General features: G+C 43.3%; 1 protein-coding gene and 1 pseudogene across 1 annotated transcript in view; one reads left to right on the top strand and one right to left on the bottom strand.

Moving 5' to 3' along the window:
* Positions 1–2985: 2985 nt before the first annotated feature.
* Zhx3 (zinc fingers and homeoboxes 3) overlaps positions 2986–14492 on the top strand; it is a 120768-nt gene continuing 109261 nt past the window's right edge. The window contains exon 1 of the mRNA XM_074074766.1: positions 2986–3071. The gene's annotated coding sequence lies outside the window, so the exon portion shown is untranslated. The remainder of the gene's footprint in view (positions 3072–14492) is intronic.
* LOC109701712 (small ribosomal subunit protein uS13-like) lies at positions 7401–7855 on the bottom strand (annotated as a pseudogene).

Genomic DNA, 14492 nt, shown 5'->3' with positions numbered 1-14492 from the left:
ATTCCAGCCATCCCACACATTGGTCGGAGAGTGGACTCAATACCGCCACTGGCCAGCAGAGGGCAGACGGTGACCAGCCTTCTCACCCAGCCAAGCTCCAGCTCCACTTGGCAGGTTCTGCAGGAAGGAGACAGGTGGATCCCCTGACCAGGTATGTCAGCTCATGTACCACGGGGAGGCTTGAGCCAGGGAATAGCAGGCTATCGCTCGCGGCCTTCTTTGGCTCAAAGACCTCTCTGACGACTTGTGAGGATTTGTGGTCTCTGCAGAGAAGATGCACTGAGAAGGGTCAGGAGAGGAGGGTGGCAATGGCTGGACTGGACTCAGTCGCCTCATTTTAGAAAGTCATCAGTCCCAAAGCCAGACAGGGTCTAACGGCCATCCAAGAGCAGAACAATCTCAAGGTGGGGGAGGGGGAGGGGGGGGCTGTACTATGCCACAAACATGTCCACCCGTAGCATTATATTATAACTATTACATATGACAGGAAAATGCTGCAAATCAGGGTTTTTAGTCTTTTCTTTTTTTAAATTTGTATTTATTTATGTTTTGTGGTACTGGGGTTTGAACTCAGGGCCTACACCTTGAGCCACTCCACCAGCCCTTGTTTGTGTTGGGTATTTTTGAGATAGGGGCTCTCAAACTATTTGCCCAGGCTGGCCTCCAATCGAGATCCTCCTGATCTCTGCCTCCTGAGTAGCTAGGATGACCCACCCGCACCTGGCTTATTCTTTTATTTTTGAAACAGGGTCTCACTGTGTAACCCAGACTGGCCTCAAACTTGTGATTCTCCTGCCTCAGTCTCCCTAGTACTGGGGATTCAGGCTTGCAACACCATGCCTGGAAGGAATTTCTCAAAGGAACTGGAGAAGGAAGGAAAGAAGGGTCACAGGTTGAAGCTACAGATGCCAGAGTTATTTCACTTTTTGAGCCTCAATTTCATCTGAAAAATGGTGGTAAAATTTACCTTGCAGGATTTTATTGTGAGGATTTGCAGGATAAACTAAATCAGTGGTTCTCAATCTTGGCAATACATTTGTCACTGTCCCCTTGACAAAGACAGATCCCAGGGTACTAGGATTTTGAAAACTCCAGGTGATTGTTCCAAGGCTGAAAACCACTGAGCTAAATAAAAAGTGGACAAAGTACACAGCACACAGTAGATATTCAGTAATGTTTATCACACTTTTTTTTTTAAGAGGCAGGGTCTTGGCATGTTCCCCAGGCTGGTCTCAAAACCCTGTACTCAAGTGATCCTCCTCCCTTACCTCTTGAGTGACTGGGACTACAGGTACACACCACTGTGCCTGACTTTATCTCACAGTTTTAAAGATGGAACATAAGTTGTTTTCATTGTTCTTTTTTAGAGGAAGAAAAAGTTGACATTAAAGCTCATTGCAGAAATTGGATTTCCAACAGGCTTGTTTCAGGAGCTGTGAATCACCTGGGATTTGGCACTTGAGAAGACTGATGGGGCAAGGAGGCAGGCTTTGGTAGTCTTACTTGTCCCAGCACCCAACTGAACGAGACTCTAGCTTGTGGTTTACATTACCAACTCCAAGACATTCCTTGAGCCTCATGAGTATCATGGATGCTTTGTTAGCCCATTCCTGGGGTTAAGGTAGAGGCCATTTTTTCCCTCTCCCTGGGTACAGCCACTAGTGGGCCTATGCCGCTGGTGGCTGTTGGTTTCTAATTAATCCAAGAGTGGAGGTGACACTTCTTTCTTTATGGAATTTGGTAGCCTACACGCTCTGTTAATTCATGGATCCAGTGGCTACTGTGTCTCACTACTTTCTTGCTGGGTTAACCTGCCAGGAGATGAGTGGACCCTCTCACCTAGGCCTGCAGCAGTTCTCCCAGGTCATAAGCAGCAAGTCTGGATGCCAGAGGCAGTTCCTCCATCATTCCTGGTAACCTCATTAAACGTGGAAAGGAACGCAATGGAAAGTGGGGTTGGCTTCCCCAGCATGCAGGTTTAGGGGTGGGGAGAGGCAGGCAACTGGTATGTGGCTAGGATTAGCAAATAAAAATAAAAGAATAGCAGTTCAATTTTAATTTCAGACACAAAACAAATGTCCCATGAAATATTTGGGGTATGCTTATGCTAAAAACTGATTCATTGTTTATCTGAAATTCAAATGTAACTGGGTGCCCTTTATTTTTATTTGCTAACTCTGACAAATCTATCTCTGACCAAACAGCCCAGCCTCCAGCACATGGGATTTGCTGCTAGCAATGGCCTTCTGCCAACATTGCCACATTTCAGCTTCCATCTGTCACTGCCCAGCTCTACAACTATGCATGACTCCCAGCTGCTTCCACGGTACAACTAGGACTCCCTGGCTGCTGTGCTTAGCTCTTCTGCCAGTGCAACAGAACTGCTCTGTTCCCCTCCTTTGTTCTTGTCCATGTCTTCCCTAGTTGGAAGTCTTCTGCCCACTTGCAGAAGCAATTCTTTTTTTTTTTTTTTAATATTGGGGTTTGAACTCAGGGCTTCATGCTTGCTAAGCAGGCACTGTACAACTTGAGTCACTCCACCAGCCCTTCTTTGTGTAAGGTATTTTCGACATAGGGTCTCTAGAACTATTCGCCCCAGGCAGGTTTTGAACTGCGATCTTCTTGATCTCTGCCTCTTGAGTAACTAGGATTACAGGCATGAGCCACCAGCGACAGGTCAATCGCTAATTCTTATCGAGCACCTAGTGGGTGCGGACACCATGCTGAGTTCTTCATTTGCATTGTCTTATTGGATTCTCACAAAACCCAGGACAGAGGGGACAGTAGTTATCCCACTTTACGGAAGAGACTAATGCTCTAAGACAATGTTTCTTAATGTGTAGTCCCCGGACCAGCAGCAGTAGCAGCGTATGGGAGTCGGTAAGAATGCAAATTCTCAGGCTCCACCCCTAAACCTAGGAGTCAGAAACTCTGGGGGTGGGGTCAGCAGTCTGTATTTTAATCCCTTCCCTCTCCTCCCCCACCCTCAAGTGATTCTGATACTAGCTCTAGTTTGAGATCTGCTGCTCTAAAAGTTGAAGTCTTGGGAGTCTCCCACCTGGGCGTCTCAGGTAGGTTGCTTATGATCTACTGACACCAGGCCTGGGCAAGCCTCAGGGATCACACCGGTCTTGGGACCTGGGAGGAAGAGGAAGAGATGTCAATCAGGCAACTATGATGGATGGTGAGGAGGGCTGAGATGGGGCGAGCCCAGGAGTCCATAGCTGGATGAGAGCGGTCACAGAAAGTTTTTTCAAGTAGGTAGCTAAGTCTGAAAAATAAGTTAGACTTAATGAAGACGAGTGGAGCACAGTGTTCCAGGTGTGGGGACTCCTTTATACAGAGCCAGGATAAAGCAGTTCAGTATTGGAGGTGGGGGGCTGTGAAGTTCCCGGTCCGCAGAGCAAAGGAGGAAGTATGGAGAAAAAGCCCTCTGCTTCCCAGGTGAAGCAAGCACTGGGGAAGATGAAGGATAGAGGCAAAAAGAGACCCAGGGGGTGCCAGGCCTTGCCCGTCCCTTAGAAAAGAGAGTTTCTGCGCTCCAAGGCGTCTGCCGAGCGTCTCACCCGAACTGCGGCGGGCGGGTGGGCCGGTGAGCGGACGCAGGCGGGGAGCCAGCGCCGCAAGTCCCTGTCGTAGGGGAGGCGGGGCCCGGGGAGGCAGCGCGTCCTCCCGCCACGCCCCTCCGTCGTCACCACAGGGAGTCCAGTCCCAGGATCACTGGCCTGGTTGCTTTTGCCACAGCTTTGCAGCCGCTGGGGAACCTCTTCTCCCAGTCTTTTGGGAGCTGGCCATGGATCACCCGGCTGGAGGGCAGGAGACTTCCGTTGCCTTTCCCCACGCCTGCCAAAGAAGCCGTTGGTGCAATCAGAGGACTGACCCAGCTTGGCCAGGGTGCCCAGTAGTGGGGGCCGGGGCTGGGCAATTCCAGGCTCCAACTCTCCTTTCCGGAAAAAGCATCAGATTGGCGAGCCTTCTTGGAATTCTTTTGGGATTTCTAGTTTAGAGAGGAATGCTGTAAGATCATTAACTACTGAAAAGTGGAGCATTCTAGGTCCTAAAAATTTCTCAGGACTGACTCCCCCATGGGTTGATTCCCCGGCAGGAGGACCTCCTATTCTTCTTATGTGGCTGTATCTTCCCTCTCCCCACCCCCACCAGTAGACCATGTCTCATTATGCTTTGAAGTGTGAAGAGGGTGTAACATGGTGCCTTCCACTTAAGCAGATGTTCAGAACCATCGCTTAGGGAAGGCTGGTGTCGGGCCTTGGATTATATGTAGATTATATATATGGAAACAGGTGCCTAAGTGGATGAACGTTGTAAATGAGGGCATGAATGCTGAAGAAAGAAAGTGAATGTAAGGAGATGGATGGTTTTGAACATGGGCAAAACCACATTAGGCAAAACCACACACTAACATAATTAAATTATTTAGGAGCAGAGTGTAAATTTCATGCTGGTATGGCATAACGTCCTTCATATAGCATTGTATTTTCCAAAAAAGCACAGCTGTCTTTCCAAAAATACTTCTGGGCTCCTTTGGTTTTCCCAAAAAGCTTCTCTTAATTTTTACTTAAATCATTCTGAAACTCTTGCCCTATTACTGTCCTTTTCCACCCTTGTGTTGCCAGATCCTCATCTGTCAATGCTTTGTACAATTCCAGCTATTCTCCAATATTGCTTTCATCAGCTTCATAAAAATCTACATTTTGGGCAAGATTTACAGTTCTATTTTACACTCTACTTGAATTGTTTAGTCAGAAGTCAAAGCAATCTGATGGCAGGATGCTCTTAAAACCAAAGTCAGTTCCGATTACATCTCTGCCCTTCAATGGTTCTCAGTTCCCCTCTTCCCATGCCCCCCACTTCCCAGCCTTCCTCTCCCACTGGGTGCCCTCCCTCCCCCCATTTTGTTCTGCAGTTGCCATTCACCCACTCATGGATCCTCAAGCCCAGTGGGCACACTGCAGCCTCTGCACTGCTTCTTCCACTCAGAATACCCTTTCTCCAAATGCTCACATGGCCAGCTCCCTCACCAACCTCATGACTACTCCAGTGTTACTTTCTTAAGGAAGTCTGCATTGTCTGCTCCTAGCCACCTTTCCCCACGCTAGTCTTCTCCAGCAGTGGGAATCACTTCCTCACAGGTTGTCTAATTTACTTCTTGATGATTAATGTGGTGGTTGTATCCCTCCACAGGAATGCAGGCCTCATAAGAACAAGTCTTCACTACCCCAAGATCAGTGTCTGGCACCTGACAGGTCTCCAGTAAAGGTCTTACTTCCACCTTAAAGTCTCTGTTGCTTGCTGCTGCCACTGGCCTCTTTCTCCAGAAAGCTGGACCCTGCTCCAGGAAATAGGACTTGTCTGGTGTCTGCTAGACTCTAATGGGCCTTCCTAGGTGCCAGTGTTTTGACCTTGTTGTGTCTGCCAAGTCACCAGCATACACGAAATAGCAAATTCCATTTTTTTTAAGTCAAGAGTGTTAAAGAGAAGGAGCAAGGAGAAGGGAGATGATAAGAGCAGCAATCAAAGTGGAGGGGAAGAGAGAAAATGCAATCACAGATTTTATGGGGTCCCCACCCTGTCAACTTTCCAAGCAACTCAGAGCAGCAGCCAGCAGTAAGCCAGGGCTGTGTGCCACATATCCTGAGCTTTGAGCCACATGGCAGAGCCAGACCTGTTGAGTCATGGGATGCTCAGTCACATTGCTTTGTAGAGTTTGGTGTGTAGAATATTTTTGTTTTTTGCAGTCCAGCTGTCTCTGTAATGACTTCCTTCCCATGGCCTTGTTCACCGAGGTGTCCCTGAATGACTAGCTGAGTCACTACATTCCTTGCTGCTTAAGACACTGACCCAAGCAGTATCCCATGAAGGATCAGTTCCTTCATGGAGGTGAGTCTTTCAAGGGCTGCCAAAGAGTGTAGACAGAATGTAGGGCTCCCATCTCTAAGCTGCACCCTCCCTAAAAATATGATTTATAAAACAAGAAAGAGTAAACAAGAAATTCCATCTGTTAAGTAGCTAGGGAATGGCCACAGCCCTGTACCACAGTCTGAAGAATTATTTGTCAAGACTATAAGGTCAATGCCAAGTTGACATGGAGATGAGGGGGAACACCAGGAACAAAGTCCGTCCCTTCTGTCTTTTTGTAGTGCGAAGGGTTAGAAACTCAAATGAAGAGACGGAGAACTTTCATACCCAGCTGACAGGAATATCAACTTGCTTAGTACCTCTGTAAAATAAGCAGGTAGTTCTTAGTAAAAACGGAGTATGCATTGGGTTTGTAGCATGCCTTACTTCTTATATTCTGAGAATATACCTAGAAAGTTTGCTCAGATCTGTAGGAAGGCAAGCAAGAGGTTATTTGTTAGAGTGTTGCGCATGGATGGGACACTGGAGGCAAAGGACCTGGGGAATAAGTTAGCAAAATGCATACCTTCACGATATTGCAAATTCTTCACAACAGTAAGGACCCATGACTTAGATGGTCCTCTAACACCATGGATGTAACTTACAGTGTTAAGTGGGAAAAACAGTAAAAAAAAATTAGAAACATTATTTTTCCAGTTTTATTGAGTTATAATTGGTGTATTATAAACCACATATATTTAAAGTATACAATTTGGGTCTTGACATGTGTATGTACCTGTGAGACCAGTTACAATTAAGATAACGAATATATCCATAGCCCTCCAAAGTGGGAAGTACATCTATATGTACTAAAGCAGATAGGTATTTAACATGTACTGTTAAGGTAGAAAAGTTCAACAATATGGGCATCATACTCCCATATTATAATAATTATAATAATAATGCTTGGATAGTCAGAAAAATTCTGGAGGAATATACACCAAACTTAATTATGTTTAGTATTGGGAATCTTTCCAAATCTGCATGCCCCTATTTGGACATGTCTCATGCTGTATCTGGGCACACATTTTGCTAATGTGCCTTGCACCTAAGAACTTGTGTCTACTGTTTCATATCAAGGTCTTCAGGATGAAGGCCCCCTAACTTTGAGTGACTTTTCTAAAATGTCACAGAGGGTCCTCACAATGGACTCTCACAGAATAGTGTCTGGTTCTGATGTTCTCTGTCATTACAACAAAGGCTATCTCAATAATTTCCTTGAGCTCACTCACCTCCAGAACCAATTTCTATCTTTACTTCTTCAAGTAGGAGATATGCCACCAGAGGGTTAGTTGTCTGTAGATGGGTACAAAATGGTGATTTCCCAACTTGCTATCATGAAATCTGTCTTTTATTACCATTCTTCCTGTATCCATAAGTAAAGGAGTGGTGGAAGAGTTTTGGGGCAGAGGCATGTTTTGTCTAGTTGAGTTTTTATTTTTTTTTAAGTATATAAACTGTTTATTAATGGAAAGGCCCCACACTCATTTCTTCTTGGACACACACACATTGTGACCACTATGGCCAGTGGTCTTGGTGTGCTAGCCTCTGAAGCGAAGGCCCCAGAAGTGGCGCAGGCCCCTGGCCTAACCTTCTTCAGTCATTCCAGGTCTTCACGGAGCTTGTTGTCCAGACCACTGGCCAGAACCTGTCTATATTTTACATCCTTTACATCCTTCTGTCTGTTCAAGAGCCAGTCTGGGATCTTGTACTGGCGTGGATTCTGCATAGTGGTGATCACACGTTTCACCTCATCCTCGGTGAGTTCTCCAGCCCCCTTGGTGAGGTCAATGTCTGCTTTCCTCAACATCACTTGAGCATATCTTCACCCCACACCCTTAATGGCAGTGATGGCAAAGGCTGTTTTCTGCTGCCCATAGAGATTGGTGATGAGTACTCCCAAAAAGTGATGGAACTGCTCTTGGATCACTGGAGACATGGCAGCAGTAACAGTGGTGGCATGTAGGCCTGAGGTGGAAGAGTCTAGTTGAGTTTTATATAAAAGCAGTCACAAGGAGTGTTTTTTTTGGGTCTGACTTCTTTGGCTCCACATTGTTTATAAGATTCTTCCGTGTTCTGTGCAGCTATAACTACTTCACTTTTATTGCATATAGCATTGCATTTTCCCTTCTGTTACTTGTGGGCATTTGGGTTTTGATGTTGCTATGAATACCTTGCATTTGTTTACTGCTGTATCTGGGCATGCATTTCTTATGGGAGTGTATTTTGGAGCAGAATTTCTGGATTATGAGGTATGCCTATGTTTAACTCTACAAAATAACAACAAGCTGTTTTCCAAAATGATTATACAGTGACTGGGGGTGTAGTTCAGTGATAGAGTACTTGCCTAGCATACACAAGGCTTTGGATTTGTGCCCTAACACCACCAAAAAAAGACCTAATTCCTCAAGATGATTACACAAGTACACTCTCCTCAACACTGTATAAGAACTTCCCTTATACATTCATCAACAGTTATTATCAATAGTTGGCACTGTCAGATTTGGAACTCTTAGCCATTTGGTGGGTCTATAGTAGTCATTTCCTTGCCTAAGCTAAGCTATTTCCAAACTAAGCTATTTGTAATTGTGGCTATTTGGATTTTTTTGATGTACGTGTGTGTGTGTGTGTGTGTGTATGTGTGTGTGTAAAAGCCTGTTCTTATCTACTTTTTTATTGGTCTACCTTTTCGTTATTATATACATATTATTTATAGTTTTGTATATTCTGGATATTTGTTAGTTATTTGTATTGCAAATCTTTCTGCTCTGTGGCTTGCCACTTCACTATCTTAATGATGTCTCTTAATGAACAGAAGTTCTTAACTGTGAAAAAATTTCAATTTATTAATTTTTCCTATGGTTAGGGCTTTTTCTGTCCTGTTTAAGAAAACTTTTTCTCCCTTGAGTCATAAAGATATTAATCTGTGTTATTCTGTAAGGTTCTTTTATTTTACCATTTATGTTTAAGTCCATATCCAATAGGAATTAGTTTTGCTGATCACTGAATAAAGGCACAAGATATCATCCTATGTATGTATCTATTTGCTCAAGCACTGATTGATTATTTTTTGTGTGTCAGGCCATGTATAGTTTTGCTTCTTCCATATTTAGGTTCATAATTCAGAAACTGTCTTTTGAGATAGGGCTCCAAGTCATTTTTTCTATGCAGATATTCAATTGACTCAATGCCACTTATTTAAAAGATAATTTCCCCACATTATTCTGCAGTGCTATCTATATCATTGTTTTGGGATTCTTTCATTAGTTGGATTTTGCCTATTCTTGTGCCAATATTCTGTCTTAATTATTAGAGCTTTATTAGAAATGTCATTAGATAATAGAGCAAGTCTTCCCACCTTGTACATCTTCAAGACTAACTTGGCTATTCTCAGCTTTCTATAGTTTCATGCAAATATTATATTTGTCAAGTTCCATATGAATATCAACTGGGAATGTTTTGATTGGATAGAATGATAGCTTTACAATATTGAGTCTTTTTTGTTTGTTTGTTTTGTGGTACTGGGGCTTGAACTCAGGGCCTTCACCCTGAGCCACTCTGCGGGCCCTTTTTGTGATGGGTATTTATTTTTGAGATAGGGTCTTGTGAACTATTTGCCCAGGATGGTTTCAAACCACGACCCTCCTGATCTCTGCCTCCTGAGTTGCTAGGATTACAGGCGTGAGCCACCAGCTCCTGGCTTGAGTCTTCTAATCTATGAGCATAATACTATCTCCCCATTATTAATTTATTCTTTAACATCTATTAAAATATTCATGGTTTCCTGGGCTGGCTCAAGTATAGAGTGTCTGCCTAGCAAGAGTGAGGCACTGAGTTCAAACCCCAGTACCACCAAAAAAATATGTTCATGGTTTCCTTAATAGTGCTATTGCATGTCTTTTGTTAGATATGTTCAAAGGTACTTGGTTTTCTTCTATTTTGAAAAATATCTTTAAAAAACTATTTTCTGACATTTGCTGGAATATAGAAACAAGGTTGATTTTAGTGTATTGGTTTTGTATCAATCTTCCTAAACTAACTTATTCTAATTTTTATCTGGGTTCTTTTGCTTTTTTCCACATATAGAGTAATATCTGCAAATGACATTTTTCTTACTTTCCAATTCTTTATGCTGTTGTATTAATTTTCTTATTTTACTGTAGCAGTTCAGAGCTCCAGTACAATGTGGAACAGAAAGTGGTGATATTGGACATTCTTGTCTCATTCTTAGTTTCAAGCCCTTAAAATAGGAAAGATGAATAAATTGGACTTGTTCATAACTTTGAATATTTCACCATTGAAAAGGATGTTTACCATCTTTTAGGGTATTTGATCAAATGCCATATTTGTGTCTTTTAAGATGACCATATAATTTTTTCTCTTTAGTTTGTTAATGTGGTGAATCCTTTTTGGGAAATCCTCATGTTTGCTTCCCTGGAATAAATGCAATGTTGGGCTTGCTTTATTTTTAGTGTTTGTACATATATAACCAATGACACAGGTCCTACTTTTTTCTATTTCATGCTGTTCTTAACTTTTTCTTTCCCCATTGTGCTGGGGATTGAGCCCATGATTTTGCATAGTCTAGACAACTACTCTGTCACTGAGTTACACCCCCAGTCCTTCCTGATGTCCTTGTCAGTTGCTTCATAAATTGTTGACACTTGTTATTACCAATTAAAAAAATTTTTTTCAGCAGTTCTAATTTTTAGCGTTAAAACCAATTTGGATTCTTGGGATAAGTCACGCTTGATTATGATTTGCTATTCTTCCTATTTATTTCTGGATTTTACTTGCTAACATTTTGTTTAGGATTGCTGCATTCATGGTCATGAGAGTATTGTGATATTTCCCTTACGTTCTTGACAAGTTCTGAGATTAGGATTTGCTGACCTTATAAAATGAGATGAAAATTGTTTCCTTAAACCTTAGAGAATTTGTATAAGATAGTTATTATTTCTTATTTAAGTATTTCCTTGAATAGTTCCATTTTACCTTTTAATCCTATATTCCCTTAACATATATCTCTTATAAACATCAAATAGTTGAGTCTTGGTTTTTTTCAACTCAGTCAGTTTTTTCCTTTTGCTAGAATATTTAGTTCATTCACACTTAATGTCATTACAGATATGACTCTAATTTATGTCCATAATCTTTCTATTTGTTTTCTATTTGTCCTAACCAGCTTTTGTCCCTGTTTTTTTCTTTGTCTTCCTTCTTTTGGATCAGCCAAGTATTTTTCATTATTCTATTTTATCTTGTCCACTGGATTTTTTAAAATTTCAGTAAAATACACATAATATAAAATTTACCATACTAATCATTTTATTTGTACAGCTCACTAATGTTAGGTATTTTCACTTTGTTGTACAACCAATCTCCAGAATGCCTTTTGTCTTTCAAAAGTGAAACTATACATCCATCCTTCCCTCCCCCAACCCCTGAAAACTATCACTTTATATTCTGTATCTGTGAAGTTGACTATTTTAGGTCGTTTACATAAGCGGAATCATATAGTATTTTCCTTTTCTAAAAGCTATTTGTTGTTTGTTCATTTGTTTCTTTTCTGTTTTTTGAGACAGGGTCTCACTGTGCAGCCCAAGATTCCCTTGAACTCATGATCTTCCTGCCTCAGCCTCCTGGGATTACAGACAAGCCCCACCATGTTCAGCTGTATTAGTTTAATTTAGTATAATGTCCTCAAAGTTTATCTGTGTGGTAGCATGTGTCAAACTTTCATTCCTTTTCAAGGCTAACATTTTATTATATACCACATTTTGGCTTTCCATTAACTGTCAATGAATATTTGTATTGTTTCTACCTTTTGGCAATTGTGCACACTGCTGCTATGCACATGGGTGTACAAATATCTTATGAGACCCTGCTTTGGACCTGGGAGTGATGTACTTTTACTGGCCTTTATTGGCTAATCCATGTCACATGGCCGCTCCCAATTCCAAGATACAAGAAAGTATAATCCTATCACCCCATTTTGTTGGAAAAAAGATAACTTCCTCTTTTGACTGCAATCTATAAAAGGGCTCCCTACTCTGCAAAAAACCAGAAACTCAATACTCTCAAATGCCTCCAAGGGGGATTTGCCACAAAATGGAACCAGTAGTTCTGTGGGAGACTTCTATTAAAATAGTTCCTTGACCAGAAACAATTCTCCTTTTCCAAGTGATTGCCCATTCCTTGACCCAGAGAGATGGATTCCAGGTGAACCACATGACCTGTAAGCTGGTCATTATTGTCCTAGAAGAGGAGGTCACCTGAATTGATTGAGTCATTTAGAGCCCCTTCTCTGGGAGTTTAGAAGTGGAATGGTTAGGGAGTCTCAGCCTTTCTTTCTGTAGTTGGAATTACATCATATACTCAGGTGTAGTTGGTAGACACACTTCCCATTGTTTATAACCTGGAAGCAGAGAAAATAGGTTTGCACAGAGTCCCATTAGCACCCCTTGCTCTGCTTCCAACCCATCCAGGAGTTCAATTGGGTTCTTACCCTTGCCCTCTGAGAACACCCCCACAAAAAAGCCTAGAAATAAAGTTCTCTGTTGTTTGTTTTCCTTAAATTAACCTGATAGGTTACTGGTACTTGCAGCCAGTGAACTCCTGATATGTGTTCTTTGCCTCTGGACCCTAACATAGAAAGTTCACAGGTGTATCCCATTCCATGAAACAGAGATCGAGTTGTACTTGATAGAACAATAATGCCGCCATTGTGAATCAGCCAAAATGGTAGCCCCGGCCTTAAACAAATTCCCATGCTCTAAGACAGCCCCACCCCTACCAGAGACTACTGCACACGTGCTAACTTCCTTACTCTCCCCCCCTATAAAAGCCACTGCTCACCCAGATTCGGGGCTGCGCCATCTTTTCCCCAGCCAACCTGGCAGTTTGGGCCTGCTGTTAAACTTTGCTCTATGGATGTGAGACTTTTCTCATGAGTTTTCTTTGTGAGCAGGGTTTTTCCTAACATTTGGTGCCATGACTTGGATCAGGTTGAGTTCCCGGCACTGTCCTTGTTCTCCTGGCCTCCCCCACCCCATCCCTCCCTCTCTCTCTCTTTCTCTCTCTCCTCTCAATTCCCATTTCCTTTCCTCCTGGATCTGAGCTGCTTTACTGGGACCCCTGATCCTAGAAAATGCCACTCACTAGCTCACAGGGAAGTTCCTCCACTCCAGCATGCCTCCAACTGCCATCCACCACCAGCCAATCTTCCCTCAAGGTCCTCTCTCCCTCGATGAGTCCTCCTTGCATGCTGAGCTGTGATCTCTCTCTCTCATTTCCTCAAAACCCTAGTGCTAGGTTGCAGCTCACTCTCGTCCTGGGAACTGGATTCCCCACTAGGGACTGTGGACCCCCCAGTGGTGAAGACGTTCCCTCTGGGCGTTGTGTTCCACATTTCTCTCTCTCTCCTGAGGACCTGATATTTTGGGGACACCCACCATATCTCTCCTCAGGTCAGGCCTTCACCATGGGAGTTGGACCATCCCAAATTCCTTCTGACTCCCCATTGGGATGTCTCCTGGCCAACCTTGGGCCCCTCCGCCTAACACCTGATCTTAAGCCATGAAAGCTCATTTTTCTCTGTAATCAGGCCTGGCCCCAATACCTATTAGACAATGCCTCCAAGTGGCCACTTAATGGCATTTTCAATCCCAATATTTTAAGGGATTTATACAATCTCTGTGAATGTACTGGTAAATGGAAGAACTTTCCTACATCCAATCCTTTCCCTATCTCTGTACTTTCTGTTCCCCTCTGTACTTTCTGTTCCCCTGCACAGACTCTATTAGCCTGTAAACCAGTTTCTAAATCAACCAATTCCTCTCCCAAACCTCCTCCTTCCCCATGTAAACAGACTTCTTGCACTGCTTACCATGCCTATCTTCTCCTATCTTCCTGAAAAACTTTCTCCATCATGGAGTTAAGCAAGCCACTCCTTGCCAACTCTGGCCTCAAGGCGATTCCAGCTCTGGGAGAGCTCATGCTCCCTTCCTGTGGGCTGAGACCAAGCCCCAGATTTATTTGGGTACGCCTCATGCTACAGTGGCAGAGCCCTGTTTGATTATGTCATCTGACGACTGCTTCTCTTTTCCCCCTATCTAATGTCCCTTTTTCCTGAGACAGCAACCAGAGAGTGGAGGTTTTGTTTTGCTGAAAGTGTTCCAGTACCAGTCAATGGGAGTGACCTAGAGGCACAGGTGATGGCTGACCCCTCAGGCGTGTGTCATGCCTCGAGGCTCTGCCTTCCCCTCCCTTGCCTAAGATGTCAGGACACCTTTTCTGCTTCCTCCACAGTGGTCTCACTGTGTGTCCTTTGTCTTAGTCTGCATTCCCCTCCCTGGGCTTACTGGGACCCTGCCTCCCATGAAAAACCTGTAGCATGGTACCTTATGACTTAAGTTATTCCAATAGTTTACCAGGCCTCTCAGTCTAAAGTAACTTTAAATTAGCTGCTTTACAAAAACGCTTACAAAAAACTGTGGCTGCCACACTCACGCCATAACTCCGCCCCCACAAGGGGAGGAGGGAAAGCAAACAGGCACGCTAATGCACAGGATGCCAGC

The sequence above is a fragment of the Castor canadensis genome, chromosome 5, assembly GCF_047511655.1.
Source record: "Castor canadensis chromosome 5, mCasCan1.hap1v2, whole genome shotgun sequence".
NCBI classification, from domain to species: Eukaryota; Metazoa; Chordata; class Mammalia; order Rodentia; family Castoridae; genus Castor; species Castor canadensis.
This window is presented reverse-complemented; position numbering and strand designations above follow the sequence as displayed.